Source organism: Stenella coeruleoalba, assembly GCF_951394435.1.
Source record: "Stenella coeruleoalba genome assembly, contig: scaffold_149, whole genome shotgun sequence".
In the NCBI taxonomy this organism is placed as follows: domain Eukaryota; kingdom Metazoa; phylum Chordata; class Mammalia; order Artiodactyla; family Delphinidae; genus Stenella; species Stenella coeruleoalba.
This window is the reverse complement of record NW_027646121.1, coordinates 432,589-442,361: the sequence shown is the minus strand read 5'-3', so window position 1 is coordinate 442,361 and position 9,773 is coordinate 432,589. Positions and strand designations below refer to the sequence as shown.

Here is a 9,773-nt window from a genome sequence, read left to right as displayed (position 1 = left end):
ATACTTGGGTTCCACATGCATGTTTTAGCTGAAGGAAGAATACCTAAAACCTGGGTAGTTGAAACCCGTGGAATGGGTACCATGCAATATGACTTCAAAGGGTCTTCATTTGCTCACCGAACCTCTCCAATCCTATCACTGCTGCGTTTATGCCCCTGTACACATGCTTGATTCTCTTTCGGAGACATAGCAATCCATAGGTTTTAAGATACTTACTAGTCAGGTACATTCTTAGGCGTTTAATATGCGGTGTTGAGTCCATTTCGTTGAGCAAGGAGTAGCTCTTGTCTATTCCATATTTGGCTTAAGGAACTTTATCTGTGCTCATTTCAATCTCTGGTTTTATGCAGCACCCCAACTCACCTTTCGCCTTAAGCAAGCATAAGTTGGTTTTCGAAATTTGAGACCCTGTTCTGTTCTGTAATTCAGTTCCTGTGTAGCCAAGTTTACATTCCGTGTATTACTGATATCTTATGATGTTTCTTTTTCTGTGTGACTTATTTCAGTTAGAATCATCATACCTGAATCCACTCATTGTGCTGCTAAGGGCCTGATGACACAGATTTCATTGCTGAGTGATATTGCTTTTTAAGTAAATACCACAACTTCTTTATCCATTTTTCACTTTCTGCGATGTTGAACTTGTACTGTAAACGAGGTTCTTGTAAACAGAGCCGTTCCAAACTTTGGGGTGGCTGTGTCTTTTTGATTTTAAATTCCCTAAGCTATAGGACCATAAGTGGAAGTGCCCTAGGCTATGTTGCTTTGTTTTTTAGATGTTTCAGGAAACACCATACACTTCTCCAGAGTGGTTGTTGGCAATTTACATCCCGCCCATCAGCATAACAAGGCTCCCAGTTCTCCATGGCCTGTCCTGCCTTTCTGGATTTTACACTTTTTTCAGATGGCCCTTTTGACCAGGGGGAAGTGAGACTTCATTGTAGTGCAGATTTCCTTTGCAAGCTTGCTTGGTTGGCCAAAAAGGGCGTATGCGTTTTTTCCTGAATATATTCAGGAAAAAACGCATACTCCCTTTTTGGCCAAGTGCATCATTGTGGACGTTCTGCCTCTTTTCCTATGCTTTCAATGCAATTCCAGTCTACCTCCTGAAATCGGTTTCCTGCAATTCTGCCCCGTTTTCAAGTCCTCTTGGCAGCCTTACTTCAGTCTATTTTTGGACGATAGCTGTCATTTATAACTCTGCAGGTTTGTGAATTACAGTGCCCCTGAGCTCCTTTCTTCAACTCGCTTTCTTGTGACCTGGCCGCAACACCGCAGGATGGCTTCAGGCCCTAATCTGGATCCGGCACGGCACGCTGAGCCTTTGGTTAATTCCTCTTCCTGGTGGGAAATGAGAGTTAAATTTGCCAGTCCAGATACCTCCAGCTAGCCTCTCATTGGTTCTCGCTATTCCTGTTCATCTTCCGCAGAAATTGCAAACTGGGCCAAACAGGAGGTTAAAGGGACTGACTCTCCAAGTGGGGAGAGTGTTAGTAAAGCGTCTGGAATGTTGCACCCGAGTACCAGGGTACGAAAACTGAGACATATTTGAACACGTCTCCCCATCACATGGTTGATCATAATCTAGGTTCCACATGCATGTTTTAGCTGAAGGAAGAATACCTTAAACCTGGGTAGTTGAAACCCGTGGAATGGGTACCATGCAATATGACTTCAAAGGGTCTTCATTTGCTCACCGAACCTCTCCAATCCTATCACTGCTGCGTTTATGCCCCTGTACACATGCTTGATTCTCTTTCGGAGACATAGCAATCCATAGGTTTTAAGATACTTACTAGTCAGGTACATTCTTAGGCGTTTAATATGCGGTGTTGAGTCCATTTCGTTGAGCAAGGAGTAGCTCTTGTCTATTCCATATTTGGCTTAAGGAACTTTATCTGTGCTCATTTCAATCTCTGGTTTTATGCAGCACCCCAACTCACCTTTCCCCTTAAGCAAGCATAAGTTGGTTTTCTAAATTTGAGACCCTGTTCTGTTCTGTAATTCAGTTCCTGTGTAGCCAAGTTTACATTCCGTGTATTACTGATATCTTATGATGTTTCTTTTTCTGTGTGACTTATTTCAGTTACAATCATCATACCTGAATCCACTCATTGTGCTGCTAAGGGCCTGATGACATAGATTTCATTGCTGAGTGATATTGCTTTGTAGGTGAATACCACAACTTCTTTATCCATTTTTCACTTTCTGCGATGTTGAACTTGTACTGTAAACGAGGTTCTTGTTAACAGAGCCGTTCCAAACTTTGGGGTGGCTGTGTCTTTTTGATTTTAATTTCCCTAAGCTATAGGACCATAAGTGGAAGTGCCCTAGGCTCTGTTGCTTTGTTTCTTAGATGTTTCAGGAAACACCATACACTTCTCCCAAGTGTCTGTTGGCAATTTACATCCCGCCCATCAGCATAACAAGGCTCCCAGTTCTCAATGGCCTGTCCTGCCTTTCTGGATTTTACACTTTTTTCAGATGGCCCTTTTGACCGGGGGAAAGTGAGAATTCATTGTAGTGCAGATTTCCTTTGCAAGCTTGCTTTGTTGGCCAAAAAGGGCTTATGCGTTTTTTCCTGAATATATTCAGGAAAAAACGCATACGCCCTTTTTGGCCAAGTGCATCATTGTGGACGTTCTGCCTCTTTTCCTATGCTTTCAATGCAATTCCAGTCTACCTCCTGAAATCGGTTTCCTGCAATTCTGCCCCGCTTTCAAGTCCTCTTGGCAGCCTTACTTCAGTCTATTTTTGGACGATAGCTGTCATTTATAACTCTGCAGGTTTGTGAATTACAGTGCCCCTGAGCTCCTTTCTTCAACTCGCTTTCTTGTGACCTGGCCGCAACACCGCAGGATGGCTTCAGGCCCTAATCTGATTCCGGTACGGCACGCTGAGCCTTTGGTTATTTCCTCTTCCTGGTGGGAAATGAGAGTTAAATTTGCCCGTCCAGACACCTCCAGCTAGTCTCTCATTGGTTCTCGCTATTCCTGTTCATCTTCCGCAGAAATTGCAAACTGGGCCAAACAGGAGGTTAAAGGCGCTGACTCTCCAAGTGGGGACAGTGTTAGTAAAGCGTCTGGAATGTTGCACCCGAGTACCAGGGGAGGAAAACTGAGACATATTTGAACACGTCTCCCGATCTCATGGTTGATCATACTCTGGGTTCCACATGCATGTTTTACCTGAAGGAAGAATACCTAAAACCTGGGTAGCTGAATCCCGTGGAATGGGTACCATGCAATATGACTTCAAAGGGTCTTCATTTGCTCACCGAACCTCTCTAATCCTATCACTGCTGCGTTTATGCCCCTGTACACATGCTTGATTCTCTTTCGGAGACATAGCAATCCCTAGGTTTTAAGATACTTACTAGTCAGGTACATTCTTAGGCGTTTAATATGCGGTGTTGGGTCCATTTCTTCGAGCAAGGAGTAGCTCTTGTCTATTCCATATTTGGCTTAAGGAACTTTATCTGTGCTCATTTCAATCTCTGGTTTTATGCAGCACCCCAACTCACCTTTCCCCTTAAGCAAGCATAAGTTGGTTTTCTAAATTTGAGACCCTGTTCTGTTCTGTAATTCAGTTCCTGTGTAGCCAAGTTTACATTCCGTGTATTACTGATATCTTATGATGTTTCTGTTTCTGTGTGACTTATTTCAGTTAGAATCATCATACCTGAATCCACTCATTGTGCTGCTAAGGGCCTGATGACACAGATTTCATTGCTGAGTGATATTGCTTTGTAAGTAAATACCACAACTTTTTTATCCATTTTTCACTTTCTGCGATGTTGAACTTGTACTGTAAACGAGGTTCTTGTAAACAGAGCCATTCGAAACTTTGGGGTGGCTGTGTCTTTTTGATTTTAAATTCCCTAAGCTATAGGACCATAAGTGGAAGTGCCCTAGGCTCTGTTACTTTGTTTTTTAGATGTTTCAGGAAACACCATACACTTCTCCCGAGTGTTTGTTGGCAATTTACATCCCGCCCATCAGCATAACAAGGCTCCCAGTTCTCCATGGCCTGTCCTGCCTTTCTGGATTTTACACTTTTTTCAGATGGCCCTTTTGACCGGGGGGAAGTGAGACTTCATTGTAGTGCAGATTTCCTTTGCAAGCTTGCTTGGTTGGCCAAAAAGGGCGTATGCGTTTTTTCCTGAATATATTCAGGAAAAAACGCATACGCCCTTTTTGGCCAAGTGCATCATTGTGGACGTTCTGCCTCTTTTCCTATGCCTTCAGTGCAATTCCAGTCTACCTCCTGAAATCGGTTTCCTGCAATTCTGCCCCGCTTTCAAGTCCTCTTGGCAGCCTTACTTCAGTCTATTTTTGGACGATAGCTGTCATTTATAACTCTGCAGGTTTGTGAATTACAGTGCCCCTGAGCTCCTTTCTTCAACTCGCTTTCTTGTGAGCTGGCCGCAACACCGCAGGATATCTTCAGGCCCTAATCGGGTTCTGGCACGGCATGCTGAGCCTTTGGTTATTTCCTCTTCCTGGTGGGAAATGAGAGTTAAATTTGCCCGTCCAGACACCTCCAGCTAGCCTCTCATTGGTTCTCGCTATTCCTGTTCATCTTCCGCAGAAATTGCAAACTGGGCCAAACAGGAGGTTAAAGGGACTGACTCTCCAAGTCGGGAGAGTGTTAGTAAAGCGTCTGGAATGTTGCACCCGAGTACCAGGGGAAGAAAACTGAGACATATTTGAACACGTCTCCCGTTCACATGGTTGATCATACTTGGGTTCCACATGCATGTTTTAGCTGAAGGAAGAATACCTAAAACCTGGGTAGTTGAAACCCGTGGAATGGGTACCATGCAATATGACTTCAAAGGGTCTTCATTTGCTCACGAACCTCTCCAATCCTATCACTGCTGCGTTTATGCCCCTGTACACATGCTTGATTCTCTTTCGGAGACATAGCAATCCATAGGTTTTAAGATACTTACTAGTCAGGTACATTCTTAGGCGTTTAATATGCGGTGTTGAGTCCATTTCGTTGAGCAAGGAGTAGCTCTTGTCTATTCCATATTTGGCTTAAGGAACTTTATCTGTGCTCATTTCAATCTCTGGTTTTATGCAGCACCCCAACTCACCTTTCCCCTTAAGCAAGCATAAGTTGATTTTCTAAATTTGAGACCCTGTTCTGTTCTGTAATTCAGTTCCTGTGTAGCCAAGTTTCCATTCCGTGTATTACTGATATCTTATGATGTTTCTTTTTCTGTGTGACTTATTTCAGTTAGAATCATCATACCTGAATCCACTCATTGTGCTGCTAAGGGCCTGATGACACAGATTTCATTGCTGAGTGATATTGCTTTGTAAGTAAATACCACAACTTCTTTATCCATTTTTCACTTTCTGCGATGTTGAACTTGTACTGTAAACGAGGTTCTTGTAAACAGAGCCATTCCAAACTTTGGGGTGGCTGTGTCTTTTTGATTTTAAATTCCCTAAGCTATAGGACCATAAGTGGAAGTGCCCTAGGCTCTGTTGCTTTGTTTTTTAGATGTTTCAGGAAACACCATACACTTCTCCAGAGTGGTTGTTTGCAATTTACATCCCGCCCATCAGCATAACAAGGCTCCCAGTTCTCCATGGCCTGTCCTGCCTTTCTGGATTTTACACTTTTTTCAGATGGCCCTTTTGACCGGGGGGAAGTGAGACTTCATTGTAGTGCAGATTTCCTTTGCAAGCTTGCTTGGTTGGCCAAAAAGGGCGTATGCGTTTTTTCCTGAATATATTCAGGAAAAAACGCATACGCCCTTTTTGGCCAAGTGCATCATTGTGGACGTTCGGCCTCTTTTCCTATGCTTTCAATGCAATTCCAGTCTACCTCCTGAAATCGGTTTCCTGCAATTCTGCCCCGCTTTCAAGTCCTCTTGGCAGCCTTACTTCAGTCTATTTTTGGACGATAGCTGTCATTTATAACTCTGCAGGTTTGTGAATTACAGTGCCCCTGAGATCCTTTCTTCAACTCGCTTTCTTGTGACCTGGCCGCAACACCGCAGGATGTCTTCAGGCCCTAATCTGGTTCTGGCACGGCATGCTGAGCCTTTGGTTATTTCCTCTTCCTGGTGGGAAATGAGAGTTAAATTTGCCCGTCCAGACAACTCCAGCTAGCCTCTCATTGGTTCTCTCTATTCCTGTTCATCTTCCGCAGAAATTGCAAACTGGGCCAAACAAGAGGTTAAAGGCGCTGACTCTCCAAGTGGGGAGAGTGTTAGTAAAGCGTCTGGAATGTTGCACCCGAGTACCAGGGGAAGAAAACTGAGACATATTTGAACACGTCTCCCGATCACATGGTTGATCATACTTGGGTTCCACATGCATGTTTTAGCTGAAGGAAGAATACCTAAAACCTGGGTAGTTGAAACCCGTGGAATGGGTACCATGCAATATGACTTCAAAGGGTCTTCATTTGCTCACCGAACCTCTCCAATCCTATCACTGCTGCGTTTATGCCCCTGTACACATGCTTGATTCTCTTTCGGAGACATAGCAATCCATAGGTTTTAAGATACTTACTAGTCAGGTACATTCTTAGGCGTTTAATATGCGGTGTTGAGTCCATTTCGTTGAGCAAGGAGTAGCTCTTGTCTATTCCATATTTGGCTTAAGGAACTTTATCTGTGCTCATTTCAATCTCTGGTTTTATGCAGCACCCCAACTCACCTTTCCCCTTAAGCAAGCATAAGTTGGTTTTCTAAATTTGAGACCCTGTTCTGTTCTGTAATTCAGTTCCTGTGTAGCCAAGTTTACATTCCGTGTATTACTGATATCTTATGATGTTTCTTTTTCTGTGTGACTTATTTCAGTTAGAATCATCATACCTGAATCCACTCATTGTGCTGCTAAGGGCCTGATGACACAGATTTCATTGCTGAGTGATATTGCTTTTTAAGTAAATACCACAACTTCTTTATCCATTTTTCACTTTCTGCGATGTTGATCTTGTACTGTAAACGAGGTTCTTGTAAACAGAGCCGTTCCAAACTTTGGGGTGGCTGTGTCTTTTTGATTTTAAATTCCCTAAGCTATAGGACCATAAGTGGAAGTGCCCTAGGCTCTGTTGCTTTGTTTTTTAGATGTTTCAGGAAACACCATACACTTCTCCCGAGTGGTTGTTGGCAATTTACATCCCGCCCATCAGCATAACAAGGCTCCCAGTTCTCCATGGCCTGTCCTGCCTTTCTGGATTTTACACTTTTTTCAGATGGCCCTTTTGACCGGGGGGAAGTGAGACTTCATTGTAGTGCAGATTTCCTTTGCAAGCTTGCTTGGTTGGCCAAAAAGGACGTATGCGTTTTTTCCTGAATATATTCAGGAAAAAACGCATACGCCCTTTTTGGCCAAGTGCATCATTGTGGACGTTCTGCCTCTTTTCCTATGCTTTCAATGCAATTCCAGTCTACCTCCTGAAATCGGTTTCCTGCAATTCTGCCCCGCTTTCAAGTCCTCTTGGCAGCCTTACTTCAGTCTATTTTTGGACGATAGCTGTCATTTATAACTCTGCAGGTTTGTGAATTACAGTGCCCCTGAGCTCCTTTCTTCAACTCGCTTTCTTGTGACCTGGCCGCAACACCGCAGGATGGCTTCAGGCCCTAATCTGGTTCCGGCCCGGCATGCTGAGCCTTTGGTTAATTCCTCTTCCTGGTGGGAAATGAGAGTTGAATTTGCCCGTCCAGACACCTCCAGCTAGCCTCTCATTGGTTCTCGCTATTCCTGTTCATCTTCCACAGAAATTGCAAACTAGGCCAAACAGGAGGTTAAAGGGACTGACTCTCCAAGTCGGGAGAGTGTTAGTAAAGCGTCTGGAATGTTGCACCCGAGTACCAGGGGAAGAAAACTGAGACATATTTGAACACGTCTCCCGATCACATGGTTGATCATACTCTAGGTTCCACATGCATGTTTTAGCTGAAGGAAGAATACCTAAAACCTGGGTAGTTGAAACCCGTGGAATGGGTACCATGCAATATGACTTCAAAGGGTCTTCATTTGCTCACGAACCTCTCCAATCCTATCACTGCTGCGTTTATGCCCCTGTACACATGCTTGATTCTCTTTCGGAGACATAGCAATCCATAGGTTTTAAGATACTTACTAGTCAGGTACATTCTTAGGCGTTTAATATGCGGTGTTGAGTCCATTTCGTTGAGCAAGGAGTAGCTCTTGTCTATTCCATATTTGGCTTAAGGAACTTTATCTGTGCTCATTTCAATCTCTGGTTTTATGCAGCACCCCAACTCACCTTTCCCCTTAAGCAAGCATAAGTTGGTTTTCTAAATTTGAGACCCTGTTCTGTTCTGTAATTCAGTTCCTGTGTAGCCAAGTTTCCATTCCGTGTATTACTGATATCTTATGATGTTTCTTTTTCTGTGTGACTTATTTCAGTTAGAATCATCATACCTGAATCCACTCATTGTGCTGCTAAGGGCCTGATGACACAGATTTCATTGCTGAGTGATATTGCTTTGTAAGTAAATACCACAACTTCTTTATCCATTTTTCACTTTCTGCGATGTTGAACTTGTACTGTAAACGAGGTTCTTGTAAACAGAGCCATTCCAAACTTTGGGGTGGCTGTGTCTTTTTGATTTTAAATTCCCTAAGCTATAGGACCATAAGTGGAAGTGCCCTAGGCTCTGTTGCTTTGTTTTTTAGATGTTTCAGGAAACACCATACACTTCTCCCGAGTGGTTGTTTGCAATTTACATCCCGCCCATCAGCATAACAAGACTCCCAGTTCTCCATGGCCTGTCCTGCCTTTCTGGATTTTACACTTTTTTCAGATGGCCCTTTTGACCGGGGGGAAGTGAGACTTCATTGTAGTGCAGATTTCCTTTGTAAGCTTGCTTGGTTGGCCAAAAAGGGCGTATGCGTTTTTTCCTGAATATATTCAGGAAAAAACGCATACGCCCTTTTTGGCCAAGTGCATCATTGTGGACGTTCTGCCTCTTTTCCTATGCCTTCAGTGCAATTCCAGTCTACCTCCTGAAATCGGTTTCCTGCAATTCTACCCCGCTTTCAAGTCCTCTTGGCAGCCTTACTTCAGTCTATTTTTGGACGATAGCTGTCATTTATAACTCTGCAGGTTTGTGAATTACAGTGCCCCTGAGCTCCTTTCTTCAACTCGCTTTCTTGTGACCTGGCCGCAACACCGCAGGATGGCTTCAGGCCCTAATCTGGTTCCGGCCCGGCATGCTGAGCCTTTGGTTAATTCCTCTTCCTGGTGGGAAATGAGAGTTGAATTTGCCCGTCCAGACACCTCCAGCTAGCCTCTCATTGGTTCTCGCTATTCCTGTTCATCTTCCGCAGAAATTGCAAACTGGGCCAAACAGGAGGTTAAAGGGACTGACTCTCCAAGTCGGGAGAGTGTTAGTAAAGCGTCTGGAATGTTGCACCCGAGTACCAGGGGAAGAAAACTGAGACATATTTGAACACGTCTCCCGTTCACATGGTTGATCATACTTGGGTTCCACATGCATGTTTTAGCTGAAGGAAGAATACCTAAAACCTGGGTAGTTGAAACCCGTGGAATGGGTACCATGCAATATGACTTCAAAGGGTCTTCATTTGCTCACGAACCTCTCCAATCCTATCACTGCTGCGTTTATGCCCCTGTACACATGCTTGATTCTCTTTTGGAGACATAGCAATCCCTAGGTTTTAAGATACTTACTAGTCAGGTACATTCTTAGGCGTTTAATATGCGGTGTTGGGTCCATTTCTTCGAGCAAGGAGTAGCTCTTGTCTATTCCATAT

At 43.8% G+C, this 9,773-nt stretch overlaps 1 long non-coding RNA gene across 2 annotated transcripts in view; it reads left to right on the top strand.

The window, feature by feature from the left end:
• The first annotated feature begins 521 nt into the window (after positions 1 to 521).
• Positions 522 to 9,773, top strand: part of LOC307181313 — a 262,825-nt gene continuing 253,573 nt past the window's right edge. For both annotated transcript variants that reach the window (XR_013826413.1, XR_013826414.1), the window contains exons 1-2: positions 522 to 592; positions 6,828 to 6,909. This is a non-coding gene — a long non-coding RNA (uncharacterized lncRNA). The remainder of the gene's footprint in view (positions 593 to 6,827; positions 6,910 to 9,773) is intronic.